The sequence below is a fragment of the Schistocerca gregaria genome, chromosome 2, assembly GCF_023897955.1.
Source record: "Schistocerca gregaria isolate iqSchGreg1 chromosome 2, iqSchGreg1.2, whole genome shotgun sequence".
Taxonomy (NCBI): domain Eukaryota; kingdom Metazoa; phylum Arthropoda; class Insecta; order Orthoptera; family Acrididae; genus Schistocerca; species Schistocerca gregaria.
In genome coordinates this window covers 870,307,498-870,330,170 of record NC_064921.1, presented here as the reverse complement: position 1 = coordinate 870,330,170, position 22,673 = coordinate 870,307,498, and the positions used below count along the sequence as shown (strand labels likewise).

Below are 22,673 nucleotides of genomic sequence, written 5' to 3'. Positions count from 1 at the left end.
CGTCAAGCGCCGTAGCATCCTGTCGAGAAGATGCTGAAGACGCTGAACCCAGCACTGCACTGCACTGCTCTGCTTAAAAACGCCGCCAGAACGCGGTCCTCTGCGTACTCTTGCGTCGCCGGCACCGACTCTTGCCAAAGGATGCGAAATGTGCGCGGATACGCTGTCCGAATGCGTCTGGATGTGCTCCCCTAGCCCACCTCGAAATGCGCCTGCCAGGTACCATCACCTTCGGCCGCTGCCGACAGGCGGGAGGCCGACACGGTGCGGCGCCGGGGCGCTCGCTTGTGCGGTGGTGGTGTAATGGTCAGCATAGTTGCCTTCCAAGCAGTTGATCCGGGTTCGATTCCCGGCCACCGCAGCAGGCTTTTAATTTCGCGTATGAGTACTTTTGCCACGCGCCCTTAAATTAATGTTTTTTTCTCCCTGTTCCTCGCTGCACACCAGCCCCTAGTGTGTCTCGACTTGTCTCGACTTTGCTCGGCTGACGCGAGAGCTGACGCTCTCAAATCGGCCTATATCAAAACGACAAGCACGAGAAACGACTGAGAGAGGTAAGGGGAAGCGAGGCAATGGACACACAGCACGCCCCTTCATGTCACGGTGGCGTCTCCCTGACCGAATCGGACTGTAGCTCCGAAAACAAAGGAGAAAGAAACAGAGGAAGTAAAACTGCCAACAGTACCCTGTGTTCGGATGCGCTCACGCGCCCGAGTACTGGCAAGGGTGATGATCTTTTGGTGATCACACTGGCCAGCTGAAATCGGCGCTGCCTTTTCGTAGTTGTAAAAGCGAAGTGGCCCGTGGGGGGATCGAACCCACGACCTTCGCGTTATTAGCACGACGCTCTAACCAACTGAGCTAACGGGCCTCGACAGATTGTTGCTCAGCCCTACGCTGGAAACGTGTGGCATGAAACCATACACCATTTCTATGGCCGTCGTGTGTCTGCTTCCCTCGTCTATATTCTGCCGACTGTCACGAAACAGTAGCTATATTGCTAGCAGGACGGGAAACGGCAGCTCGGACAGCTCAAACTTGTCACGATTCGTGTGGAAAAAATTCCGTTCCGGTACCGGGAATCGAACCCGGGCCTCCTGGGTGAAAGCCAGGTATCCTAGCCACTAGACCACACCGGATGTGGGCGTTTCTTCGACGGCTCGGACGGTCGCTTGTCGCATTTCGTGCCGAGTCCCGCGTCGGCGCCCTTCTCTCTTTGCGAGCATACTGACTGGCAAGGCGAGCACCTCAAACGTCTCAGAGCAATGCTTTTGGCTTCATGCTCTGCTGGGAGAAGAGGAAAAGGGAAGCTGTAAGTAGCAAAAGTAGGAAGTAAACATTTTCCCGCTGAAGCGTTGTGGATAACAAACAAGAAATACGTTGGGGCCCTGGCAACAGCACCACCACCGGTCACAGGAAATTAAATCGAGGATCGAACTCACGACCTTAAGATTACGAGACTTAGGCGCTGCCTACTGCGCTACCGAGGTAGCGGCGACCCGTACCCAATGTTGGACGCAGAGACACTGTACTTCCTGGATAACGTGTTCTGTTTGCTACACGTGCATTGCCGGCCCTGTTGATTGCGGTGTTGCTGCAGCTTTTGCAGCGATAGGCAGCACTCCTTGACGTTGAAGTTCGGTGTCTCGGAGGCACCTGGACACAGCAACTTGCGAGTCGAGGCCGACGCTAGTCTGCAGAACATGATGCGATCGTCCTAGTGGGGACCCGAAAGTGATGCGTTCTCGGTTCTTCTCAAGGGAATCCAGCTATACATTCTTATGGATCGTGCATGTCAAGCGCGTAAGCCACACGGCAGCATTATCGCGGGAAAAGCAAAATGATGCATCGGCCGGGAATCGAACCCGGGCCGCCCGCGTGGCAGGCGAGCATTCTACCACTGAACCACCGATGCTCGGGCCAGTAGTAACTTCACGCTGCTTCCCGAGCAGATGTCTCAAGGGAAAGTGGGACTGCCGTCAAGCGCCGTAGCATCCTGTCGAGAAGATGCTGAAGACGCTGAACCCAGCACTGCACTGCACTGCTCTGCTTAAAAACGCCGCCAGAACGCGGTCCTCTGCGTACTCTTGCGTCGCCGGCACCGACTCTTGCCAAAGGATGCGAAATGTGCGCGGATACGCTGTCCGAATGCGTCTGGATGTGCTCCCCTAGCCCACCTCGAAATGCGCCTGCCAGGTACCATCACCTTCGGCCGCTGCCGACAGGCGGGAGGCCGACACGGTGCGGCGCCGGGGCGCTCGCTTGTGCGGTGGTGGTGTAATGGTCAGCATAGTTGCCTTCCAAGCAGTTGATCCGGGTTCGATTCCCGGCCACCGCAGCAGGCTTTTAATTTCGCGTATGAGTACTTTTGCCACGCGCCCTTAAATTAATGTTTTTTTCTCCCTGTTCCTCGCTGCACACCAGCCCCTAGTGTGTCTCGACTTGTCTCCACTTTGCTCGGCTGACGCGAGAGCTGACGCTCTCAAATCGGCCTATATCAAAACGACAAGCACGAGAAACGACTGAGAGAGGTAAGGGGAAGCGAGGCAATGGACACACAGCACGCCCCTTCATGTCACGGTGGCGTCTCCCTGACCGAATCGGACTGTAGCTCCGAAAACAAAGGAGAAAGAAACAGAGGAAGTAAAACTGCCAACAGTACCCTGTGTTCGGATGCGCTCACGCGCCCGAGTACTGGCAAGGGTGATGATCTTTTGGTGATCACACTGGCCAGCTGAAATCGGCGCTGCCTTTTCGTAGTTGTAAAAGCGAAGTGGCCCGTGGGGGGATCGAACCCACGACCTTCGCGTTATTAGCACGACGCTCTAACCAACTGAGCTAACGGGCCTCGACAGATTGTTGCTCAGCCCTACGCTGGAAACGTGTGGCATGAAACCATACACCATTTCTATGGCCGTCGTGTGTCTGCTTCCCTCGTCTATATTCTGCCGACTGTCACGAAACAGTAGCTATATTGCTAGCAGGACGGGAAACGGCAGCTCGGACAGCTCAAACTTGTCACGATTCGTGTGGAAAAAATTCCGTTCCGGTACCGGGAATCGAACCCGGGCCTCCTGGGTGAAAGCCAGGTATCCTAGCCACTAGACCACACCGGATGTGGGCGTTTCTTCGACGGCTCGGACGGTCGCTTGTCGCATTTCGTGCCGAGTCCCGCGTCGGCGCCCTTCTCTCTTTGCGAGCATACTGACTGGCAAGGCGAGCACCTCAAACGTCTCAGAGCAATGCTTTTGGCTTCATGCTCTGCTGGGAGAAGAGGAAAAGGGAAGCTGTAAGTAGCAAAAGTAGGAAGTAAACATTTTCCCGCTGAAGCGTTGTGGATAACAAACAAGAAATACGTTGGGGCCCTGGCAACAGCACCACCACCGGTCACAGGAAATTAAATCGAGGATCGAACTCACGACCTTAAGATTATGAGACTTAGGCGCTGCCTACTGCGCTACCGAGGTAGCGGCGACCCGTACCCAATGTTGGACGCAGAGACACTGTACTTCCTGGATAACGTGTTCTGTTTGCTACACGTGCATTGCCGGCCCTGTTGATTGCGGTGTTGCTGCAGCTTTTGCAGCGATAGGCAGCACTCCTTGACGTTGAAGTTCGGTGTCTCGGAGGCACCTGGACACAGCAACTTGCGAGTCGAGGCCGACGCTAGTCTGCAGAACATGATGCGATCGTCCTAGTGGGGACCCGAAAGTGATGCGTTCTCGGTTCTTCTCAAGGGAATCCAGCTATACATTCTTATGGATCGTGCATGTCAAGCGCGTAAGCCACACGGCAGCATTATCGCGGGAAAAGCAAAATGATGCATCGGCCGGGAATCGAACCCGGGCCGCCCGCGTGGCAGGCGAGCATACACTAGATCGCGTGTTTAACTTCACGCTGCTTCCCGAGCAGATGTCTCAAGGGAAAGTGGGACTGCCGTCAAGCGCCGTAGCATCCTGTCGAGAAGATGCTGAAGACGCTGAACCCAGCACTGCACTGCACTGCTCTGCTTAAAAACGCCGCCAGAACGCGGTCCTCTGCGTACTCTTGCGTCGCCGGCACCGACTCTTGCCAAAGGATGCGAAATGTGCGCGGATACGCTGTCCGAATGCGTCTGGATGTGCTCCCCTAGCCCACCTCGAAATGCGGCCTGCCAGGTACCATCACCTTCGGCCGCTGCCGACAGGCGGGAGGCCGACACGGTGCGGCGCCGGGGCGCTCGCTTGTGCGGTGGTGGTGTAATGGTCAGCATAGTTGCCTTCCAAGCAGTTGATCCGGGTTCGATTCCCGGCCACCGCAGCAGGCTTTTAATTTCGCGTATGAGTACTTTTGCCACGCGCCCTTAAATTAATGTTTTTTTTCTCCCTGTTCCTCGCTGCACACCAGCCCCTAGTGTGTCTCGACTTGTCTCGACTTTGCTCGGCTGACGCGAGAGCTGACGCTCTCAAATCGGCCTATATCAAAACGACAAGCACGAGAAACGACTGAGAGAGGTAAGGGGAAGCGAGGCAATGGACACACAGCACGCCCCTTCATGTCACGGTGGCGTCTCCCTGACCGAATCGGACTGTAGCTCCGAAAACAAAGGAGAAAGAAACAGAGGAAGTAAAACTGCCAACAGTACCCTGTGTTCGGATGCGCTCACGCGCCCGAGTACTGGCAAGGGTGATGATCTTTTGGTGATCACACTGGCCAGCTGAAATCGGCGCTGCCTTTTCGTAGTTGTAAAAGCGAAGTGGCCCGTGGGGGGATCGAACCCACGACCTTCGCGTTATTAGCACGACGCTCTAACCAACTGAGCTAACGGGCCTCGACAGATTGTTGCTCAGCCCTACGCTGGAAACGTGTGGCATGAAACCATACACCATTTCTATGGCCGTCGTGTGTCTGCTTCCCTCGTCTATATTCTGCCGACTGTCACGAAACAGTAGCTATATTGCTAGCAGGACGGGAAACGGCAGCTCGGACAGCTCAAACTTGTCACGATTCGTGTGGAAAAAATTCCGTTCCGGTACCGGGAATCGAACCCGGGCCTCCTGGGTGAAAGCCAGGTATCCTAGCCACTAGACCACACCGGATGTGGGCGTTTCTTCGACGGCTCGGACGGTCGCTTGGTCGCATTTCGTGCCGAGTCCCGCGTCGGCGCCCTTCTCTCTTTGCGAGCATACTGACTGGCAAGGCGAGCACCTCAAACGTCTCAGAGCAATGCTTTTGGCTTCATGCTCTGCTGGGAGAAGAGGAAAAGGGAAGCTGTAAGTAGCAAAAGTAGGAAGTAAACATTTTCCCGCTGAAGCGTTGTGGATAACAAACAAGAAATACGTTGGGGCCCTGGCAACAGCACCACCACCGGTCACAGGAAATTAAATCGAGGATCGAACTCACGACCTTAAGATTACGAGACTTAGGCGCTGCCTACTGCGCTACCGAGGGTAGCGGCGACCCGTACCCAATGTTGGACGCAGAGACACTGTACTTCCTGGATAACGTGTTCTGTTTGCTACACGTGCATTGCCGGCCCTGTTGATTGCGGTGTTGCTGCAGCTTTTGCAGCGATAGGCAGCACTCCTTGACGTTGAAGTTCGGTGTCTCGGAGGCACCTGGACACAGCAACTTGCGAGTCGAGGCCGACGCTAGTCTGCAGAACATGATGCGATCGTCCTAGTGGGGACCCGAAAGTGATGCGTTCTCGGTTCTTCTCAAGGGAATCCAGCTATACATTCTTATGGATCGTGCATGTCAAGCGCGTAAGCCACACGGCAGCATTATCGCGGGAAAAGCAAAATGATGCATCGGCCGGGAATCGAACCCGGGCCGCCCGCGTGGCAGGCGAGCATTCTACCACTGAACCACCGATGCTCGGGCCAGTAGTAACTTCACGCTGCTTCCCGAGCAGATGTCTCAAGGGAAAGTGGGACTGCCGTCAAGCGCCGTAGCATCCTGTCGAGAAGATGCTGAAGACGCTGAACCCAGCACTGCACTGCACTGCTCTGCTTAAAAACGCCGCCAGAACGCGGTCCTCTGCGTACTCTTGCGTCGCCGGCACCGACTCTTGCCAAAGGATGCGAAATGTGCGCGGATACGCTGTCCGAATGCGTCTGGATGTGCTCCCCTAGCCCACCTCGAAATGCGCCTGCCAGGTACCATCACCTTCGGCCGCTGCCGACAGGCGGGAGGCCGACACGGTGCGGCGCCGGGGCGCTCGCTTGTGCGGTGGTGGTGTAATGGTCAGCATAGTTGCCTTCCAAGCAGTTGATCCGGGTTCGATTCCCGGCCACCGCAGCAGGCTTTTAATTTCGCGTATGAGTACTTTTGCCACGCGCCCTTAAATTAATGTTTTTTTCTCCCTGTTCCTCGCTGCACACCAGCCCCTAGTGTGTCTCGACTTGTCTCGACTTTGCTCGGCTGACGCGAGAGCTGACGCTCTCAAATCGGCCTATATCAAAACGACAAGCACGAGAAACGACTGAGAGAGGTAAGGGGAAGCGAGGCAATGGACACACAGCACGCCCCTTCATGTCACGGTGGCGTCTCCCTGACCGAATCGGACTGTAGCTCCGAAAACAAAGGAGAAAGAAACAGAGGAAGTAAAACTGCCAACAGTACCCTGTGTTCGGATGCGCTCACGCGCCCGAGTACTGGCAAGGGTGATGATCTTTTGGTGATCACACTGGCCAGCTGAAATCGGCGCTGCCTTTTCGTAGTTGTAAAAGCGAAGTGGCCCGTGGGGGGATCGAACCCACGACCTTCGCGTTATTAGCACGACGCTCTAACCAACTGAGCTAACGGGCCTCGACAGATTGTTGCTCAGCCCTACGCTGGAAACGTGTGGCATGAAACCATACACCATTTCTATGGCCGTCGTGTGTCTGCTTCCCTCGTCTATATTCTGCCGACTGTCACGAAACAGTAGCTATATTGCTAGCAGGACGGGAAACGGCAGCTCGGACAGCTCAAACTTGTCACGATTCGTGTGGAAAAAAATTCCGTTCCGGTACCGGGAATCGAACCCGGGCCTCCTGGGTGAAAGCCAGGTATCCTAGCCACTAGACCACACCGGATGTGGGCGTTTCTTCGACGGCTCGGACGGTCGCTTGTCGCATTTCGTGCCGAGTCCCGCGTCGGCGCCCTTCTCTCTTTGCGAGCATACTGACTGGCAAGGCGAGCACCTCAAACGTCTCAGAGCAATGCTTTTGGCTTCATGCTCTGCTGGGAGAAGAGGAAAAGGGAAGCTGTAAGTAGCAAAAGTAGGAAGTAAACATTTTCCCGCTGAAGCGTTGTGGATAACAAACAAGAAATACGTTGGGGCCCTGGCAACAGCACCACCACCGGTCACAGGAAATTAAATCGAGGATCGAACTCACGACCTTAAGATTACGAGACTTAGGCGCTGCCTACTGCGCTACCGAGGTAGCGGCGACCCGTACCCAATGTTGGACGCAGAGACACTGTACTTCCTGGATAACGTGTTCTGTTTGCTACACGTGCATTGCCGGCCCTGTTGATTGCGGTGTTGCTGCAGCTTTTGCAGCGATAGGCAGCACTCCTTGACGTTGAAGTTCGGTGTCTCGGAGGCACCTGGACACAGCAACTTGCGAGTCGAGGCCGACGCTAGTCTGCAGAACATGATGCGATCGTCCTAGTGGGGGACCCGAAAGTGATGCGTTCTCGGTTCTTCTCAAGGGAATCCAGCTATACATTCTTATGGATCGTGCATGTCAAGCGCGTAAGCCACACGGCAGCATTATCGCGGGAAAAGCAAAATGATGCATCGGCCGGGAATCGAACCCGGGCCGCCCGCGTGGCAGGCGAGCATTCTACCACTGAACCACCGATGCTCGGGCCAGTAGTAACTTCACGCTGCTTCCCGAGCAGATGTCTCAAGGGAAAGTGGGACTGCCGTCAAGCGCCGTAGCATCCTGTCGAGAAGATGCTGAAGACGCTGAACCCAGCACTGCACTGCACTGCTCTGCTTAAAAACGCCGCCAGAACGCGGTCCTCTGCGTACTCTTGCGTCGCCGGCACCGACTCTTGCCAAAGGATGCGAAATGTGCGCGGATACGCTGTCCGAATGCGTCTGGATGTGCTCCCCTAGCCCACCTCGAAATGCGCCTGCCAGGTACCATCACCTTCGGCCGCTGCCGACAGGCGGGAGGCCGACACGGTGCGGCGCCGGGGCGCTCGCTTGTGCGGTGGTGGTGTAATGGTCAGCATAGTTGCCTTCCAAGCAGTTGATCCGGGTTCGATTCCCGGCCACCGCAGCAGGCTTTTAATTTCGCGTATGAGTACTTTTGCCACGCGCCCTTAAATTAATGTTTTTTTCTCCCTGTTCCTCGCTGCACACCAGCCCCTAGTGTGTCTCGACTTGTCTCGACTTTGCTCGGCTGACGCGAGAGCTGACGCTCTCAAATCGGCCTATATCAAAACGACAAGCACGAGAAACGACTGAGAGAGGTAAGGGGAAGCGAGGCAATGGACACACAGCACGCCCCTTCATGTCACGGTGGCGTCTCCCTGACCGAATCGGACTGTAGCTCCGAAAACAAAGGAGAAAGAAACAGAGGAAGTAAAACTGCCAACAGTACCCTGTGTTCGGATGCGCTCACGCGCCCGAGTACTGGCAAGGGGTGATGATCTTTTGGTGATCACACTGGCCAGCTGAAATCGGCGCTGCCTTTTCGTAGTTGTAAAAGCGAAGTGGCCCGTGGGGGGATCGAACCCACGACCTTCGCGTTATTAGCACGACGCTCTAACCAACTGAGCTAACGGGCCTCGACAGATTGTTGCTCAGCCCTACGCTGGAAACGTGTGGCATGAAACCATACACCATTTCTATGGCCGTCGTGTGTCTGCTTCCCTCGTCTATATTCTGCCGACTGTCACGAAACAGTAGCTATATTGCTAGCAGGACGGGAAACGGCAGCTCGGACAGCTCAAACTTGTCACGATTCGTGTGGAAAAAATTCCGTTCCGGTACCGGGAATCGAACCCGGGCCTCCTGGGTGAAAGCCAGGTATCCTAGCCACTAGACCACACCGGATGTGGGCGTTTCTTCGACGGCTCGGACGGTCGCTTGTCGCATTTCGTGCCGAGTCCCGCGTCGGCGCCCTTCTCTCTTTGCGAGCATACTGACTGGCAAGGCGAGCACCTCAAACGTCTCAGAGCAATGCTTTTGGCTTCATGCTCTGCTGGGAGAAGAGGAAAAGGGAAGCTGTAAGTAGCAAAAGTAGGAAGTAAACATTTTCCCGCTGAAGCGTTGTGGATAACAAACAAGAAATACGTTGGGGCCCTGGCAACAGCACCACCACCGGTCACAGGAAATTAAATCGAGGATCGAACTCACGACCTTAAGATTACGAGACTTAGGCGCTGCCTACTGCGCTACCGAGGTAGCGGCGACCCGTACCCAATGTTGGACGCAGAGACACTGTACTTCCTGGATAACGTGTTCTGTTTGCTACACGTGCATTGCCGGCCCTGTTGATTGCGGTGTTGCTGCAGCTTTTGCAGCGATAGGCAGCACTCCTTGACGTTGAAGTTCGGTGTCTCGGAGGCACCTGGACACAGCAACTTGCGAGTCGAGGCCGACGCTAGTCTGCAGAACATGATGCGATCGTCCTAGTGGGGACCCGAAAGTGATGCGTTCTCGGTTCTTCTCAAGGGAATCCAGCTATACATTCTTATGGATCGTGCATGTCAAGCGCGTAAGCCACACGGCAGCATTATCGCGGGAAAAGCAAAATGATGCATCGGCCGGGAATCGAACCCGGGCCGCCCGCGTGGCAGGCGAGCATTCTACCACTGAACCACCGATGCTCGGGCCAGTAGTAACTTCACGCTGCTTCCCGAGCAGATGTCTCAAGGGAAAGTGGGACTGCCGTCAAGCGCCGTAGCATCCTGTCGAGAAGATGCTGAAGACGCTGAACCCAGCACTGCACTGCACTGCTCTGCTTAAAAACGCCGCCAGAACGCGGTCCTCTGCGTACTCTTGCGTCGCCGGCACCGACTCTTGCCAAAGGATGCGAAATGTGCGCGGATACGCTGTCCGAATGCGTCTGGATGTGCTCCCCTAGCCCACCTCGAAATGCGCCTGCCAGGTACCATCACCTTCGGCCGCTGCCGACAGGCGGGAGGCCGACACGGTGCGGCGCCGGGGCGCTCGCTTGTGCGGTGGTGGTGTAATGGTCAGCATAGTTGCCTTCCAAGCAGTTGATCCGGGTTCGATTCCCGGCCACCGCAGCAGGCTTTTAATTTCGCGTATGAGTACTTTTGCCACGCGCCCTTAAATTAATGTTTTTTTCTCCCTGTTCCTCGCTGCACACCAGCCCCTAGTGTGTCTCGACTTGTCTCGACTTTGCTCGGCTGACGCGAGAGCTGACGCTCTCAAATCGGCCTATATCAAAACGACAAGCACGAGAAACGACTGAGAGAGGTAAGGGGAAGCGAGGCAATGGACACACAGCACGCCCCTTCATGTCACGGTGGCGTCTCCCTGACCGAATCGGACTGTAGCTCCGAAAACAAAGGAGAAAGAAACAGAGGAAGTAAAACTGCCAACAGTACCCTGTGTTCGGATGCGCTCACGCGCCCGAGTACTGGCAAGGGTGATGATCTTTTGGTGATCACACTGGCCAGCTGAAATCGGCGCTGCCTTTTCGTAGTTGTAAAAGCGAAGTGGCCCGTGGGGGGATCGAACCCACGACCTTCGCGTTATTAGCACGACGCTCTAACCAACTGAGCTAACGGGCCTCGACAGATTGTTGCTCAGCCCTACGCTGGAAACGTGTGGCATGAAACCATACACCATTTCTATGGCCGTCGTGTGTCTGCTTCCCTCGTCTATATTCTGCCGACTGTCACGAAACAGTAGCTATATTGCTAGCAGGACGGGAAACGGCAGCTCGGACAGCTCAAACTTGTCACGATTCGTGTGGAAAAAATTCCGTTCCGGTACCGGGAATCGAACCCGGGCCTCCTGGGTGAAAGCCAGGTATCCTAGCCACTAGACCACACCGGATGTGGGCGTTTCTTCGACGGCTCGGACGGTCGCTTGTCGCATTTCGTGCCGAGTCCCGCGTCGGCGCCCTTCTCTCTTTGCGAGCATACTGACTGGCAAGGCGAGCACCTCAAACGTCTCAGAGCAATGCTTTTGGCTTCATGCTCTGCTGGGAGAAGAGGAAAAGGGAAGCTGTAAGTAGCAAAAGTAGGAAGTAAACATTTTCCCGCTGAAGCGTTGTGGATAACAAACAAGAAATACGTTGGGGCCCTGGCAACAGCACCACCACCGGTCACAGGAAATTAAATCGAGGATCGAACTCACGACCTTAAGATTACGAGACTTAGGCGCTGCCTACTGCGCTACCGAGGTAGCGGCGACCCGTACCCAATGTTGGACGCAGAGACACTGTACTTCCTGGATAACGTGTTCTGTTTGCTACACGTGCATTGCCGGCCCTGTTGATTGCGGTGTTGCTGCAGCTTTTGCAGCGATAGGCAGCACTCCTTGACGTTGAAGTTCGGTGTCTCGGAGGCACCTGGACACAGCAACTTGCGAGTCGAGGCCGACGCTAGTCTGCAGAACATGATGCGATCGTCCTAGTGGGGACCCGAAAGTGATGCGTTCTCGGTTCTTCTCAAGGGAATCCAGCTATACATTCTTATGGATCGTGCATGTCAAGCGCGTAAGCCACACGGCAGCATTATCGCGGGAAAAGCAAAATGATGCATCGGCCGGGAATCGAACCCGGGCCGCCCGCGTGGCAGGCGAGCATTCTACCACTGAACCACCGATGCTCGGGCCAGTAGTAACTTCACGCTGCTTCCCGAGCAGATGTCTCAAGGGAAAGTGGGACTGCCGTCAAGCGCCGTAGCATCCTGTCGAGAAGATGCTGAAGACGCTGAACCCAGCACTGCACTGCACTGCTCTGCTTAAAAACGCCGCCAGAACGCGGTCCTCTGCGTACTCTTGCGTCGCCGGCACCGACTCTTGCCAAAGGATGCGAAATGTGCGCGGATACGCTGTCCGAATGCGTCTGGATGTGCTCCCCTAGCCCACCTCGAAATGCGCCTGCCAGGTACCATCACCTTCGGCCGCTGCCGACAGGCGGGAGGCCGACACGGTGCGGCGCCGGGGCGCTCGCTTGTGCGGTGGTGGTGTAATGGTCAGCATAGTTGCCTTCCAAGCAGTTGATCCGGGTTCGATTCCCGGCCACCGCAGCAGGCTTTTAATTTCGCGTATGAGTACTTTTGCCACGCGCCCTTAAATTAATGTTTTTTTCTCCCTGTTCCTCGCTGCACACCAGCCCCTAGTGTGTCTCGACTTGTCTCGACTTTGCTCGGCTGACGCGAGAGCTGACGCTCTCAAATCGGCCTATATCAAAACGACAAGCACGAGAAACGACTGAGAGAGGTAAGGGGAAGCGAGGCAATGGACACACAGCACGCCCCTTCATGTCACGGTGGCGTCTCCCTGACCGAATCGGACTGTAGCTCCGAAAACAAAGGAGAAAGAAACAGAGGAAGTAAAACTGCCAACAGTACCCTGTGTTCGGATGCGCTCACGCGCCCGAGTACTGGCAAGGGTGATGATCTTTTGGTGATCACACTGGCCAGCTGAAATCGGCGCTGCCTTTTCGTAGTTGTAAAAGCGAAGTGGCCCGTGGGGGGATCGAACCCACGACCTTCGCGTTATTAGCACGACGCTCTAACCAACTGAGCTAACGGGCCTCGACAGATTGTTGCTCAGCCCTACGCTGGAAACGTGTGGCATGAAACCATACACCATTTCTATGGCCGTCGTGTGTCTGCTTCCCTCGTCTATATTCTGCCGACTGTCACGAAACAGTAGCTATATTGCTAGCAGGACGGGAAACGGCAGCTCGGACAGCTCAAACTTGTCACGATTCGTGTGGAAAAAATTCCGTTCCGGTACCGGGAATCGAACCCGGGCCTCCTGGGTGAAAGCCAGGTATCCTAGCCACTAGACCACACCGGATGTGGGCGTTTCTTCGACGGCTCGGACGGTCGCTTGTCGCATTTCGTGCCGAGTCCCGCGTCGGCGCCCTTCTCTCTTTGCGAGCATACTGACTGGCAAGGCGAGCACCTCAAACGTCTCAGAGCAATGCTTTTGGCTTCATGCTCTGCTGGGAGAAGAGGAAAAGGGAAGCTGTAAGTAGCAAAAGTAGGAAGTAAACATTTTCCCGCTGAAGCGTTGTGGATAACAAACAAGAAATACGTTGGGGCCCTGGCAACAGCACCACCACCGGTCACAGGAAATTAAATCGAGGATCGAACTCACGACCTTAAGATTACGAGACTTAGGCGCTGCCTACTGCGCTACCGAGGTAGCGGCGACCCGTACCCAATGTTGGACGCAGAGACACTGTACTTCCTGGATAACGTGTTCTGTTTGCTACACGTGCATTGCCGGCCCTGTTGATTGCGGTGTTGCTGCAGCTTTTGCAGCGATAGGCAGCACTCCTTGACGTTGAAGTTCGGTGTCTCGGAGGCACCTGGACACAGCAACTTGCGAGTCGAGGCCGACGCTAGTCTGCAGAACATGATGCGATCGTCCTAGTGGGGACCCGAAAGTGATGCGTTCTCGGTTCTTCTCAAGGGAATCCAGCTATACATTCTTATGGATCGTGCATGTCAAGCGCGTAAGCCACACGGCAGCATTATCGCGGGAAAAGCAAAATGATGCATCGGCCGGGAATCGAACCCGGGCCGCCCGCGTGGCAGGCGAGCATTCTACCACTGAACCACCGATGCTCGGGCCAGTAGTAACTTCACGCTGCTTCCCGAGCAGATGTCTCAAGGGAAAGTGGGACTGCCGTCAAGCGCCGTAGCATCCTGTCGAGAAGATGCTGAAGACGCTGAACCCAGCACTGCACTGCACTGCTCTGCTTAAAAACGCCGCCAGAACGCGGTCCTCTGCGTACTCTTGCGTCGCCGGCACCGACTCTTGCCAAAGGATGCGAAATGTGCGCGGATACGCTGTCCGAATGCGTCTGGATGTGCTCCCCTAGCCCACCTCGAAATGCGCCTGCCAGGTACCATCACCTTCGGCCGCTGCCGACAGGCGGGAGGCCGACACGGTGCGGCGCCGGGGCGCTCGCTTGTGCGGTGGTGGTGTAATGGTCAGCATAGTTGCCTTCCAAGCAGTTGATCCGGGTTCGATTCCCGGCCACCGCAGCAGGCTTTTAATTTCGCGTATGAGTACTTTTGCCACGCGCCCTTAAATTAATGTTTTTTTCTCCCTGTTCCTCGCTGCACACCAGCCCCTAGTGTGTCTCGACTTGTCTCGACTTTGCTCGGCTGACGCGAGAGCTGACGCTCTCAAATCGGCCTATATCAAAACGACAAGCACGAGAAACGACTGAGAGAGGTAAGGGGAAGCGAGGCAATGGACACACAGCACGCCCCTTCATGTCACGGTGGCGTCTCCCTGACCGAATCGGACTGTAGCTCCGAAAACAAAGGAGAAAGAAACAGAGGAAGTAAAACTGCCAACAGTACCCTGTGTTCGGATGCGCTCACGCGCCCGAGTACTGGCAAGGGTGATGATCTTTTGGTGATCACACTGGCCAGCTGAAATCGGCGCTGCCTTTTCGTAGTTGTAAAAGCGAAGTGGCCCGTGGGGGGATCGAACCCACGACCTTCGCGTTATTAGCACGACGCTCTAACCAACTGAGCTAACGGGCCTCGACAGATTGTTGCTCAGCCCTACGCTGGAAACGTGTGGCATGAAACCATACACCATTTCTATGGCCGTCGTGTGTCTGCTTCCCTCGTCTATATTCTGCCGACTGTCACGAAACAGTAGCTATATTGCTAGCAGGACGGGAAACGGCAGCTCGGACAGCTCAAACTTGTCACGATTCGTGTGGAAAAAATTCCGTTCCGGTACCGGGAATCGAACCCGGGCCTCCTGGGTGAAAGCCAGGTATCCTAGCCACTAGACCACACCGGATGTGGGCGTTTCTTCGACGGCTCGGACGGTCGCTTGTCGCATTTCGTGCCGAGTCCCGCGTCGGCGCCCTTCTCTCTTTGCGAGCATACTGACTGGCAAGGCGAGCACCTCAAACGTCTCAGAGCAATGCTTTTGGCTTCATGCTCTGCTGGGAGAAGAGGAAAAGGGAAGCTGTAAGTAGCAAAAGTAGGAAGTAAACATTTTCCCGCTGAAGCGTTGTGGATAACAAACAAGAAATACGTTGGGGCCCTGGCAACAGCACCACCACCGGTCACAGGAAATTAAATCGAGGATCGAACTCACGACCTTAAGATTACGAGACTTAGGCGCTGCCTACTGCGCTACCGAGGTAGCGGCGACCCGTACCCAATGTTGGACGCAGAGACACTGTACTTCCTGGATAACGTGTTCTGTTTGCTACACGTGCATTGCCGGCCCTGTTGATTGCGGTGTTGCTGCAGCTTTTGCAGCGATAGGCAGCACTCCTTGACGTTGAAGTTCGGTGTCTCGGAGGCACCTGGACACAGCAACTTGCGAGTCGAGGCCGACGCTAGTCTGCAGAACATGATGCGATCGTCCTAGTGGGGACCCGAAAGTGATGCGTTCTCGGTTCTTCTCAAGGGAATCCAGCTATACATTCTTATGGATCGTGCATGTCAAGCGCGTAAGCCACACGGCGGCATTATCGCGGGAAAAGCAAAATGATGCATCGGCCGGGAATCGAACCCAGGCCGCCCGCGTGGCAGGCGAGCATTCTACCACTGAACCACCGATGCTCGGGCCAGTAGTAACTTCACGCTGCTTCCCGAGCAGATGTCTCAAGGGAAAGTGGGACTGCCGTCAAGCGCCGTAGCATCCTGTCGAGAAGATGCTGAAGACGCTGAACCCAGCACTGCACTGCACTGCTCTGCTTAAAAACGCCGCCAGAACGCGGTCCTCTGCGTACTCTTGCGTCGCCGGCACCGACTCTTGCCAAAGGATGCGAAATGTGCGCGGATACGCTGTCCGAATGCGTCTGGATGTGCTCCCCTAGCCCACCTCGAAATGCGCCTGCCAGGTACCATCACCTTCGGCCGCTGCCGACAGGCGGGAGGCCGACACGGTGCGGCGCCGGGGCGCTCGCTTGTGCGGTGGTGGTGTAATGGTCAGCATAGTTGCCTTCCAAGCAGTTGATCCGGGTTCGATTCCCGGCCACCGCAGCAGGCTTTTAATTTCGCGTATGAGTACTTTTGCCACGCGCCCTTAAATTAATGTTTTTTTCTCCCTGTTCCTCGCTGCACACCAGCCCCTAGTGTGTCTCGACTTGTCTCGACTTTGCTCGGCTGACGCGAGAGCTGACGCTCTCAAATCGGCCTATATCAAAACGACAAGCACGAGAAACGACTGAGAGAGGTAAGGGGAAGCGAGGCAATGGACACACAGCACGCCCCTTCATGTCACGGTGGCGTCTCCCTGACCGAATCGGACTGTAGCTCCGAAAACAAAGGAGAAAGAAACAGAGGAAGTAAAACTGCCAACAGTACCCTGTGTTCGGATGCGCTCACGCGCCCGAGTACTGGCAAGGGTGATGATCTTTTGGTGATCACACTGGCCAGCTGAAATCGGCGCTGCCTTTTCGTAGTTGTAAAAGCGAAGTGGCCCGTGGGGGGATCGAACCCACGACCTTCGCGTTATTAGCACGACGCTCTAACCAACTGAGCTAACGGGCCTCGACAGATTGTTGCTCAGCCCTACGCTGGAAACGTGTGGCATGAAACCATACACCATTTCTATGGCCGTCGTGTGTCTGCTTCCCTCGTCTATATTCTGCCGACTGTCACGAAACAGTAGCTATATTGCTAGCAGGACGGGAAACGGCAGCTCGGACAGCTCAAACTTGTCACGATTCGTGTGGAAAAAATTCCGTTCCGGTACCGGGAATCGAACCCGGGCCTCCTGGGTGAAAGCCAGGTATCCTAGCCACTAGACCACACCGGATGTGGGCGTTTCTTCGACGGCTCGGACGGTCGCTTGTCGCATTTCGTGCCGAGTCCCGCGTCGGCGCCCTTCTCTCTTTGCGAGCATACTGACTGGCAAGGCGAGCACCTCAAACGTCTCAGAGCAATGCTTTTGGCTTCATGCTCTGCTGGGAGAAGAGGAAAAGGGAAGCTGTAAGTAGCAAAAGTAGGAAGTAAACATTTTCCCGCTGAAGCGTTGTGGATAACAAACAAGAAATACGTTGGGGCCCTGGCAACAGCACCACCACCGGTCACAGGAAATTAAATCGAGGATCGAACTCACGACCTTAAGATTACGAGACTTAGGCGCTGCCTACTGCGCTACCGAGGTAGCGGCGACCCGTACCCAATGTTGGACGCAGAGACACTGTACTTCCTGGATAACGTGTTCTGTTTGCTACACGTGCATTGCCGGCCCTGTTGATTGCGGTGTTGCTGCAGCTTTTGCAGCGATAGGCAGCACTCCTTGACGTTGAAGTTCGGTGTCTCGGAGGCACCTGGACACAGCAACTTGCGAGTCGAGGCCGACGCTAGTCTGCAGAACATGATGCGATCGTCCTAGTGGGGACCCGAAAGTGATGCGTTCTCGGTTCTTCTCAAGGGAATCCAGCTATACATTCTTATGGATCGTGCATGTCAAGCGCGTAAGCCACACGGCAGCATTATCGCGGGAAAAGCAAAATGATGCATCGGCCGGGAATCGAACCCGGGCCGCCCGCGTGGCAGGCGAGCATTCTACCACTGAACCACCGATGCTCGGGCCAGTAGTAACTTCACGCTGCTTCCCGAGCAGATGTCTCAAGGGAAAGTGGGACTGCCGTCAAGCGCCGTAGCATCCTGTCGAGAAGATGCTGAAGACGCTGAACCCAGCACTGCACTGCACTGCTCTGCTTAAAAACGCCGCCAGAACGCGGTCCTCTGCGTACTCTTGCGTCGCCGGCACCGACTCTTGCCAAAGGATGCGAAATGTGCGCGGATACGCTGTCCGAATGCGTCTGGATGTGCTCCCCTAGCCCACCTCGAAATGCGCCTGCCAGGTACCATCACCTTCGGCCGCTGCCGACAGGCGGGAGGCCGACACGGTGCGGCGCCGGGGCGCTCGCTTGTGCGGTGGTGGTGTAATGGTCAGCATAGTTGCCTTCCAAGCAGTTGATCCGGGTTCGATTCCCGGCCACCGCAGCAGGCTTTTAATTTCGCGTATGAGTACTTTTGCCACGCGCCCTTAAATTAATGTTTTTTTCTCCCTGTTCCTCGCTGCACACCAGCCCCTAGTGTGTCTCGACTTGTCTCGACTTTGCTCGGCTGACGCGAGAGCTGACGCTCTCAAATCGGCCTATATCAAAACGACAAGCACGAGAAACGACTGAGAGAGGTAAGGGGAAGCGAGGCAATGGACACACAGCACGCCCCTTCATGTCACGGTGGCGTCTCCCTGACCGAATCGGACTGTAGCTCCGAAAACAAAGGAGAAAGAAACAGAGGAAGTAAAACTGCCAACAGTACCCTGTGTTCGGATGCGCTCACGCGCCCGAGTACTGGCAAGGGTGATGATCTTTTGGTGATCACACTGGCCAGCTGAAATCGGCGCTGCCTTTTCGTAGTTGTAAAAGCGAAGTGGCCCGTGGGGGGATCGAACCCACGACCTTCGCGTTATTAGCACGACGCTCTAACCAACTGAGCTAACGGGCCTCGACAGATTGTTGCTCAGCCCTACGCTGGAAACGTGTGGCATGAAACCATACACCATTTCTATGGCCGTCGTGTGTCTGCTTCCCTCGTCTATATTCTGCCGACTGTCACGAAACAGTAGCTATATTGCTAGCAGGACGGGAAACGGCAGCTCGGACAGCTCAAACTTGTCACGATTCGTGTGGAAAAAATTCCGTTCCGGTACCGGGAATCGAACCCGGGCCTCCTGGGTGAAAGCCAGGTATCCTAGCCACTAGACCACACCGGATGTGGGCGTTTCTTCGACGGCTCGGACGGTCGCTTGTCGCATTTCGTGCCGAGTCCCGCGTCGGCGCCCTTCTCTCTTTGCGAGCATACTGACTGGCAAGGCGAGCACCTCAAACGTCTCAGAGCAATGCTTTTGGCTTCATGCTCTGCTGGGAGAAGAGGAAAAGGGAAGCTGTAAGTAGCAAAAGTAGGAAGTAAACATTTTCCCGCTGAAGCGTTGTGGATAACAAACAAGAAATACGTTGGGGCCCTGGCAACAGCACCACCACCGGTCACAGGAAATTAAATCGAGGATCGAACTCACGACCTTAAGATTACGAGACTTAGGCGCTGCCTACTGCGCTACCGAGGTAGCGGCGACCCGTACCCAATGTTGGACGCAGAGACACTGTACTTCCTGGATAACGTGTTCTGTTTGCTACACGTGCATTGCCGGCCCTGTTGATTGCGGTGTTGCTGCAGCTTTTGCAGCGATAGGCAGCACTCCTTGACGTTGAAGTTCGGTGTCTCGGAGGCACCTGGACACAGCAACTTGCGAGTCGAGGCCGACGCTAGTCTGCAGAACATGATGCGATCGTCCTAGTGGGGACCCGAAAGTGATGCGTTCTCGGTTCTTCTCAAGGGAATCCAGCTATACATTCTTATGGATCGTGCATGTCAAGCGCGTAAGCCACACGGCGGCATTATCGCGGGAAAAGCAAAATGATGCATCGGCCGGGAATCGAACCCAGGCCGCCCGCGTGGCAGGCGAGCATTCTACCACTGAACCACCGATGCTCGGGCCAGTAGTAACTTCACGCTGCTTCCCGAGCAGATGTCTCAAGGGAAAGTGGGACTGCCGTCAAGCGCCGTAGCATCCTGTCGAGAAGATGCTGAAGACGCTGAACCCAGCACTGCACTGCACTGCTCTGCTTAAAAACGCCGCCAGAACGCGGTCCTCTGCGTACTCTTGCGTCGCCGGCACCGACTCTTGCCAAAGGATGCGAAATGTGCGCGGATACGCTGTCCGAATGCGTCTGGATGTGCTCCCCTAGCCCACCTCGAAATGCGCCTGCCAGGTACCATCACCTTCGGCCGCTGCCGACAGGCGGGAGGCCGACACGGTGCGGCGCCGGGGCGCTCGCTTGTGCGGTGGTGGTGTAATGGTCAGCATAGTTGCCTTCCAAGCAGTTGATCCGGGTTCGATTCCCGGCCACCGCAGCAGGCTTTTAATTTCGCGTATGAGTACTTTTGCCACGCGCCCTTAAATTAATGTTTTTTTCTCCCTGTTCCTCGCTGCACACCAGCCCCTAGTGTGTCTCGACTTGTCTCGACTTTGCTCGGCTGACGCGAGAGCTGACGCTCTCAAATCGGCCTATATCAAAACGACAAGCACGAGAAACGACTGAGAGAGGTAAGGGGAAGCGAGGCAATGGACACACAGCACGCCCCTTCATGTCACGGTGGCGTCTCCCTGACCGAATCGGACTGTAGCTCCGAAAACAAAGGAGAAAGAAACAGAGGAAGTAAAACTGCCAACAGTACCCTGTGTTCGGATGCGCTCACGCGCCCGAGTACTGGCAAGGGTGATGATCTTTTGGTGATCACACTGGCCAGCTGAAATCGGCGCTGCCTTTTCGTAGTTGTAAAAGCGAAGTGGCCCGTGGGGGGATCGAACCCACGACCTTCGCGTTATTAGCACGACGCTCTAACCAACTGAGCTAACGGGCCTCGACAGATTGTTGCTCAGCCCTACGCTGGAAACGTGTGGCATGAAACCATACACCATTTCTATGGCCGTCGTGTGTCTGCTTCCCTCGTCTATATTCTGCCGACTGTCACGAAACAGTAGCTATATTGCTAGCAGGACGGGAAACGGCAGCTCGGACAGCTCAAACTTGTCACGATTCGTGTGGAAAAAATTCCGTTCCGGTACCGGGAATCGAACCCGGGCCTCCTGGGTGAAAGCCAGGTATCCTAGCCACTAGACCACACCGGATGTGGGCGTTTCTTCGACGGCTCGGACGGTCGCTTGTCGCATTTCGTGCCGAGTCCCGCGTCGGCGCCCTTCTCTCTTTGCGAGCATACTGACTGGCAAGGCGAGCACCTCAAACGTCTCAGAGCAATGCTTTTGGCTTCATGCTCTGCTGGGAGAAGAGGAAAAGGGAAGCTGTAAGTAGCAAAAGTAGGAAGTAAACATTTTCCCGCTGAAGCGTTGTGGATAACAAACAAGAAATACGTTGGGGCCCTGGCAACAGCACCACCACCGGTCACAGGAAATTAAATCGAGGATCGAACTCACGACCTTAAGATTACGAGACTTAGGCGCTGCCTACTGCGCTACCGAGGTAGCGGCGACCCGTACCCAATGTTGGACGCAGAGACACTGTACTTCCTGGATAACGTGTTCTGTTTGCTACACGTGCATTGCCGGCCCTGTTGATTGCGGTGTTGCTGCAGCTTTTGCAGCGATAGGCAGCACTCCTTGACGTTGAAGTTCGGTGTCTCGGAGGCACCTGGACACAGCAACTTGCGAGTCGAGGCCGACGCTAGTCTGCAGAACATGATGCGATCGTCCTAGTGGGGACCCGAAAGTGATGCGTTCTCGGTTCTTCTCAAGGGAATCCAGCTATACATTCTTATGGATCGTGCATGTCAAGCGCGTAAGCCACACGGCAGCATTATCGCGGGAAAAGCAAAATGATGCATCGGCCGGGAATCGAACCCGGGCCGCCCGCGTGGCAGGCGAGCATTCTACCACTGAACCACCGATGCTCGGGCCAGTAGTAACTTCACGCTGCTTCCCGAGCAGATGTCTCAAGGGAAAGTGGGACTGCCGTCAAGCGCCGTAGCATCCTGTCGAGAAGATGCTGAAGACGCTGAACCCAGCACTGCACTGCACTGCTCTGCTTAAAAACGCCGCCAGAACGCGGTCCTCTGCGTACTCTTGCGTCGCCGGCACCGACTCTTGCCAAAGGATGCGAAATGTGCGCGGATACGCTGTCCGAATGCGTCTGGATGTGCTCCCCTAGCCCACCTCGAAATGCGCCTGCCAGGTACCATCACCTTCGGCCGCTGCCGACAGGCGGGAGGCCGACACGGTGCGGCGCCGGGGCGCTCGCTTGTGCGGTGGTGGTGTAATGGTCAGCATAGTTGCCTTCCAAGCAGTTGATCCGGGTTCGATTCCCGGCCACCGCAGCAGGCTTTTAATTTCGCGTATGAGTACTTTTGCCACGCGCCCTTAAATTAATGTTTTTTTCTCCCTGTTCCTCGCTGCACACCAGCCCCTAGTGTGTCTCGACTTGTCTCGACTTTGCTCGGCTGACGCGAGAGCTGACGCTCTCAAATCGGCCTATATCAAAACGACAAGCACGAGAAACGACTGAGAGAGGTAAGGGGAAGCGAGGCAATGGACACACAGCACGCCCCTTCATGTCACGGTGGCGTCTCCCTGACCGAATCGGACTGTAGCTCCGAAAACAAAGGAGAAAGAAACAGAGGAAGTAAAACTGCCAACAGTACCCTGTGTTCGGATGCGCTCACGCGCCCGAGTACTGGCAAGGGTGATGATCTTTTGGTGATCACACTGGCCAGCTGAAATCGGCGCTGCCTTTTCGTAGTTGTAAAAGCGAAGTGGCCCGTGGGGGGATCGAACCCACGACCTTCGCGTTATTAGCACGACGCTCTAACCAACTGAGCTAACGGGCCTCGACAGATTGTTGCTCAGCCCTACGCTGGAAACGTGTGGCATGAAACCATACACCATTTCTATG

General features: G+C 55.5%; 45 non-coding genes across 45 annotated transcripts; 12 read left to right on the top strand and 33 right to left on the bottom strand.

Annotated features, from left to right (window-relative positions):
- Positions 1–289: 289 nt before the first annotated feature.
- On the top strand, positions 290–361 carry Trnag-ucc (transfer RNA glycine (anticodon UCC)). The gene has a single exon. It is a non-coding gene; the product is annotated as a tRNA-Gly (tRNA).
- A 436-nt stretch (positions 362–797) lies between these two features.
- Trnai-aau (transfer RNA isoleucine (anticodon AAU)) lies at positions 798–871 on the bottom strand. Its single transcript has one exon. It is a non-coding gene; the product is annotated as a tRNA-Ile (tRNA).
- A 196-nt stretch (positions 872–1,067) lies between these two features.
- Positions 1,068–1,139, bottom strand: Trnae-uuc (transfer RNA glutamic acid (anticodon UUC)). Its single transcript has one exon. It is a non-coding gene; the product is annotated as a tRNA-Glu (tRNA).
- A 705-nt stretch (positions 1,140–1,844) lies between these two features.
- Positions 1,845–1,915, bottom strand: Trnag-gcc (transfer RNA glycine (anticodon GCC)). The gene has a single exon. It is a non-coding gene; the product is annotated as a tRNA-Gly (tRNA).
- Positions 1,916–2,266: 351 nt separating this feature from the next.
- Positions 2,267–2,338, top strand: Trnag-ucc (transfer RNA glycine (anticodon UCC)). Its single transcript has one exon. It is a non-coding gene; the product is annotated as a tRNA-Gly (tRNA).
- Positions 2,339–2,774: 436 nt separating this feature from the next.
- On the bottom strand, positions 2,775–2,848 carry Trnai-aau (transfer RNA isoleucine (anticodon AAU)). Its single transcript has one exon. It is a non-coding gene; the product is annotated as a tRNA-Ile (tRNA).
- Positions 2,849–3,044: 196 nt separating this feature from the next.
- Positions 3,045–3,116, bottom strand: Trnae-uuc (transfer RNA glutamic acid (anticodon UUC)). Its single transcript has one exon. It is a non-coding gene; the product is annotated as a tRNA-Glu (tRNA).
- A 1,111-nt stretch (positions 3,117–4,227) lies between these two features.
- Trnag-ucc (transfer RNA glycine (anticodon UCC)) lies at positions 4,228–4,299 on the top strand. Its single transcript has one exon. It is a non-coding gene; the product is annotated as a tRNA-Gly (tRNA).
- A 437-nt stretch (positions 4,300–4,736) lies between these two features.
- On the bottom strand, positions 4,737–4,810 carry Trnai-aau (transfer RNA isoleucine (anticodon AAU)). The gene has a single exon. It is a non-coding gene; the product is annotated as a tRNA-Ile (tRNA).
- A 196-nt stretch (positions 4,811–5,006) lies between these two features.
- On the bottom strand, positions 5,007–5,078 carry Trnae-uuc (transfer RNA glutamic acid (anticodon UUC)). Its single transcript has one exon. It is a non-coding gene; the product is annotated as a tRNA-Glu (tRNA).
- A 707-nt stretch (positions 5,079–5,785) lies between these two features.
- Trnag-gcc (transfer RNA glycine (anticodon GCC)) lies at positions 5,786–5,856 on the bottom strand. Its single transcript has one exon. It is a non-coding gene; the product is annotated as a tRNA-Gly (tRNA).
- A 351-nt stretch (positions 5,857–6,207) lies between these two features.
- Positions 6,208–6,279, top strand: Trnag-ucc (transfer RNA glycine (anticodon UCC)). The gene has a single exon. It is a non-coding gene; the product is annotated as a tRNA-Gly (tRNA).
- Positions 6,280–6,715: 436 nt separating this feature from the next.
- On the bottom strand, positions 6,716–6,789 carry Trnai-aau (transfer RNA isoleucine (anticodon AAU)). The gene has a single exon. It is a non-coding gene; the product is annotated as a tRNA-Ile (tRNA).
- A 197-nt stretch (positions 6,790–6,986) lies between these two features.
- Positions 6,987–7,058, bottom strand: Trnae-uuc (transfer RNA glutamic acid (anticodon UUC)). Its single transcript has one exon. It is a non-coding gene; the product is annotated as a tRNA-Glu (tRNA).
- Positions 7,059–7,764: 706 nt separating this feature from the next.
- Trnag-gcc (transfer RNA glycine (anticodon GCC)) lies at positions 7,765–7,835 on the bottom strand. Its single transcript has one exon. It is a non-coding gene; the product is annotated as a tRNA-Gly (tRNA).
- A 351-nt stretch (positions 7,836–8,186) lies between these two features.
- On the top strand, positions 8,187–8,258 carry Trnag-ucc (transfer RNA glycine (anticodon UCC)). Its single transcript has one exon. It is a non-coding gene; the product is annotated as a tRNA-Gly (tRNA).
- Positions 8,259–8,695: 437 nt separating this feature from the next.
- Positions 8,696–8,769, bottom strand: Trnai-aau (transfer RNA isoleucine (anticodon AAU)). The gene has a single exon. It is a non-coding gene; the product is annotated as a tRNA-Ile (tRNA).
- A 196-nt stretch (positions 8,770–8,965) lies between these two features.
- Trnae-uuc (transfer RNA glutamic acid (anticodon UUC)) lies at positions 8,966–9,037 on the bottom strand. The gene has a single exon. It is a non-coding gene; the product is annotated as a tRNA-Glu (tRNA).
- Positions 9,038–9,742: 705 nt separating this feature from the next.
- On the bottom strand, positions 9,743–9,813 carry Trnag-gcc (transfer RNA glycine (anticodon GCC)). Its single transcript has one exon. It is a non-coding gene; the product is annotated as a tRNA-Gly (tRNA).
- Positions 9,814–10,164: 351 nt separating this feature from the next.
- Positions 10,165–10,236, top strand: Trnag-ucc (transfer RNA glycine (anticodon UCC)). The gene has a single exon. It is a non-coding gene; the product is annotated as a tRNA-Gly (tRNA).
- A 436-nt stretch (positions 10,237–10,672) lies between these two features.
- Positions 10,673–10,746, bottom strand: Trnai-aau (transfer RNA isoleucine (anticodon AAU)). The gene has a single exon. It is a non-coding gene; the product is annotated as a tRNA-Ile (tRNA).
- A 196-nt stretch (positions 10,747–10,942) lies between these two features.
- Positions 10,943–11,014, bottom strand: Trnae-uuc (transfer RNA glutamic acid (anticodon UUC)). The gene has a single exon. It is a non-coding gene; the product is annotated as a tRNA-Glu (tRNA).
- A 705-nt stretch (positions 11,015–11,719) lies between these two features.
- On the bottom strand, positions 11,720–11,790 carry Trnag-gcc (transfer RNA glycine (anticodon GCC)). Its single transcript has one exon. It is a non-coding gene; the product is annotated as a tRNA-Gly (tRNA).
- Positions 11,791–12,141: 351 nt separating this feature from the next.
- On the top strand, positions 12,142–12,213 carry Trnag-ucc (transfer RNA glycine (anticodon UCC)). The gene has a single exon. It is a non-coding gene; the product is annotated as a tRNA-Gly (tRNA).
- Positions 12,214–12,649: 436 nt separating this feature from the next.
- Positions 12,650–12,723, bottom strand: Trnai-aau (transfer RNA isoleucine (anticodon AAU)). Its single transcript has one exon. It is a non-coding gene; the product is annotated as a tRNA-Ile (tRNA).
- A 196-nt stretch (positions 12,724–12,919) lies between these two features.
- Trnae-uuc (transfer RNA glutamic acid (anticodon UUC)) lies at positions 12,920–12,991 on the bottom strand. The gene has a single exon. It is a non-coding gene; the product is annotated as a tRNA-Glu (tRNA).
- Positions 12,992–13,696: 705 nt separating this feature from the next.
- On the bottom strand, positions 13,697–13,767 carry Trnag-gcc (transfer RNA glycine (anticodon GCC)). Its single transcript has one exon. It is a non-coding gene; the product is annotated as a tRNA-Gly (tRNA).
- A 351-nt stretch (positions 13,768–14,118) lies between these two features.
- Trnag-ucc (transfer RNA glycine (anticodon UCC)) lies at positions 14,119–14,190 on the top strand. The gene has a single exon. It is a non-coding gene; the product is annotated as a tRNA-Gly (tRNA).
- A 436-nt stretch (positions 14,191–14,626) lies between these two features.
- On the bottom strand, positions 14,627–14,700 carry Trnai-aau (transfer RNA isoleucine (anticodon AAU)). Its single transcript has one exon. It is a non-coding gene; the product is annotated as a tRNA-Ile (tRNA).
- Positions 14,701–14,896: 196 nt separating this feature from the next.
- Trnae-uuc (transfer RNA glutamic acid (anticodon UUC)) lies at positions 14,897–14,968 on the bottom strand. The gene has a single exon. It is a non-coding gene; the product is annotated as a tRNA-Glu (tRNA).
- A 705-nt stretch (positions 14,969–15,673) lies between these two features.
- Positions 15,674–15,744, bottom strand: Trnag-gcc (transfer RNA glycine (anticodon GCC)). Its single transcript has one exon. It is a non-coding gene; the product is annotated as a tRNA-Gly (tRNA).
- A 351-nt stretch (positions 15,745–16,095) lies between these two features.
- On the top strand, positions 16,096–16,167 carry Trnag-ucc (transfer RNA glycine (anticodon UCC)). Its single transcript has one exon. It is a non-coding gene; the product is annotated as a tRNA-Gly (tRNA).
- Positions 16,168–16,603: 436 nt separating this feature from the next.
- On the bottom strand, positions 16,604–16,677 carry Trnai-aau (transfer RNA isoleucine (anticodon AAU)). The gene has a single exon. It is a non-coding gene; the product is annotated as a tRNA-Ile (tRNA).
- Positions 16,678–16,873: 196 nt separating this feature from the next.
- Positions 16,874–16,945, bottom strand: Trnae-uuc (transfer RNA glutamic acid (anticodon UUC)). The gene has a single exon. It is a non-coding gene; the product is annotated as a tRNA-Glu (tRNA).
- A 705-nt stretch (positions 16,946–17,650) lies between these two features.
- On the bottom strand, positions 17,651–17,721 carry Trnag-gcc (transfer RNA glycine (anticodon GCC)). The gene has a single exon. It is a non-coding gene; the product is annotated as a tRNA-Gly (tRNA).
- A 351-nt stretch (positions 17,722–18,072) lies between these two features.
- On the top strand, positions 18,073–18,144 carry Trnag-ucc (transfer RNA glycine (anticodon UCC)). The gene has a single exon. It is a non-coding gene; the product is annotated as a tRNA-Gly (tRNA).
- Positions 18,145–18,580: 436 nt separating this feature from the next.
- On the bottom strand, positions 18,581–18,654 carry Trnai-aau (transfer RNA isoleucine (anticodon AAU)). The gene has a single exon. It is a non-coding gene; the product is annotated as a tRNA-Ile (tRNA).
- A 196-nt stretch (positions 18,655–18,850) lies between these two features.
- Trnae-uuc (transfer RNA glutamic acid (anticodon UUC)) lies at positions 18,851–18,922 on the bottom strand. The gene has a single exon. It is a non-coding gene; the product is annotated as a tRNA-Glu (tRNA).
- Positions 18,923–19,627: 705 nt separating this feature from the next.
- On the bottom strand, positions 19,628–19,698 carry Trnag-gcc (transfer RNA glycine (anticodon GCC)). The gene has a single exon. It is a non-coding gene; the product is annotated as a tRNA-Gly (tRNA).
- Positions 19,699–20,049: 351 nt separating this feature from the next.
- Trnag-ucc (transfer RNA glycine (anticodon UCC)) lies at positions 20,050–20,121 on the top strand. The gene has a single exon. It is a non-coding gene; the product is annotated as a tRNA-Gly (tRNA).
- Positions 20,122–20,557: 436 nt separating this feature from the next.
- On the bottom strand, positions 20,558–20,631 carry Trnai-aau (transfer RNA isoleucine (anticodon AAU)). The gene has a single exon. It is a non-coding gene; the product is annotated as a tRNA-Ile (tRNA).
- A 196-nt stretch (positions 20,632–20,827) lies between these two features.
- Positions 20,828–20,899, bottom strand: Trnae-uuc (transfer RNA glutamic acid (anticodon UUC)). The gene has a single exon. It is a non-coding gene; the product is annotated as a tRNA-Glu (tRNA).
- A 705-nt stretch (positions 20,900–21,604) lies between these two features.
- Positions 21,605–21,675, bottom strand: Trnag-gcc (transfer RNA glycine (anticodon GCC)). The gene has a single exon. It is a non-coding gene; the product is annotated as a tRNA-Gly (tRNA).
- Positions 21,676–22,026: 351 nt separating this feature from the next.
- Trnag-ucc (transfer RNA glycine (anticodon UCC)) lies at positions 22,027–22,098 on the top strand. Its single transcript has one exon. It is a non-coding gene; the product is annotated as a tRNA-Gly (tRNA).
- Positions 22,099–22,534: 436 nt separating this feature from the next.
- On the bottom strand, positions 22,535–22,608 carry Trnai-aau (transfer RNA isoleucine (anticodon AAU)). Its single transcript has one exon. It is a non-coding gene; the product is annotated as a tRNA-Ile (tRNA).
- Between the last annotated feature and the right edge of the window lie 65 nt (positions 22,609–22,673).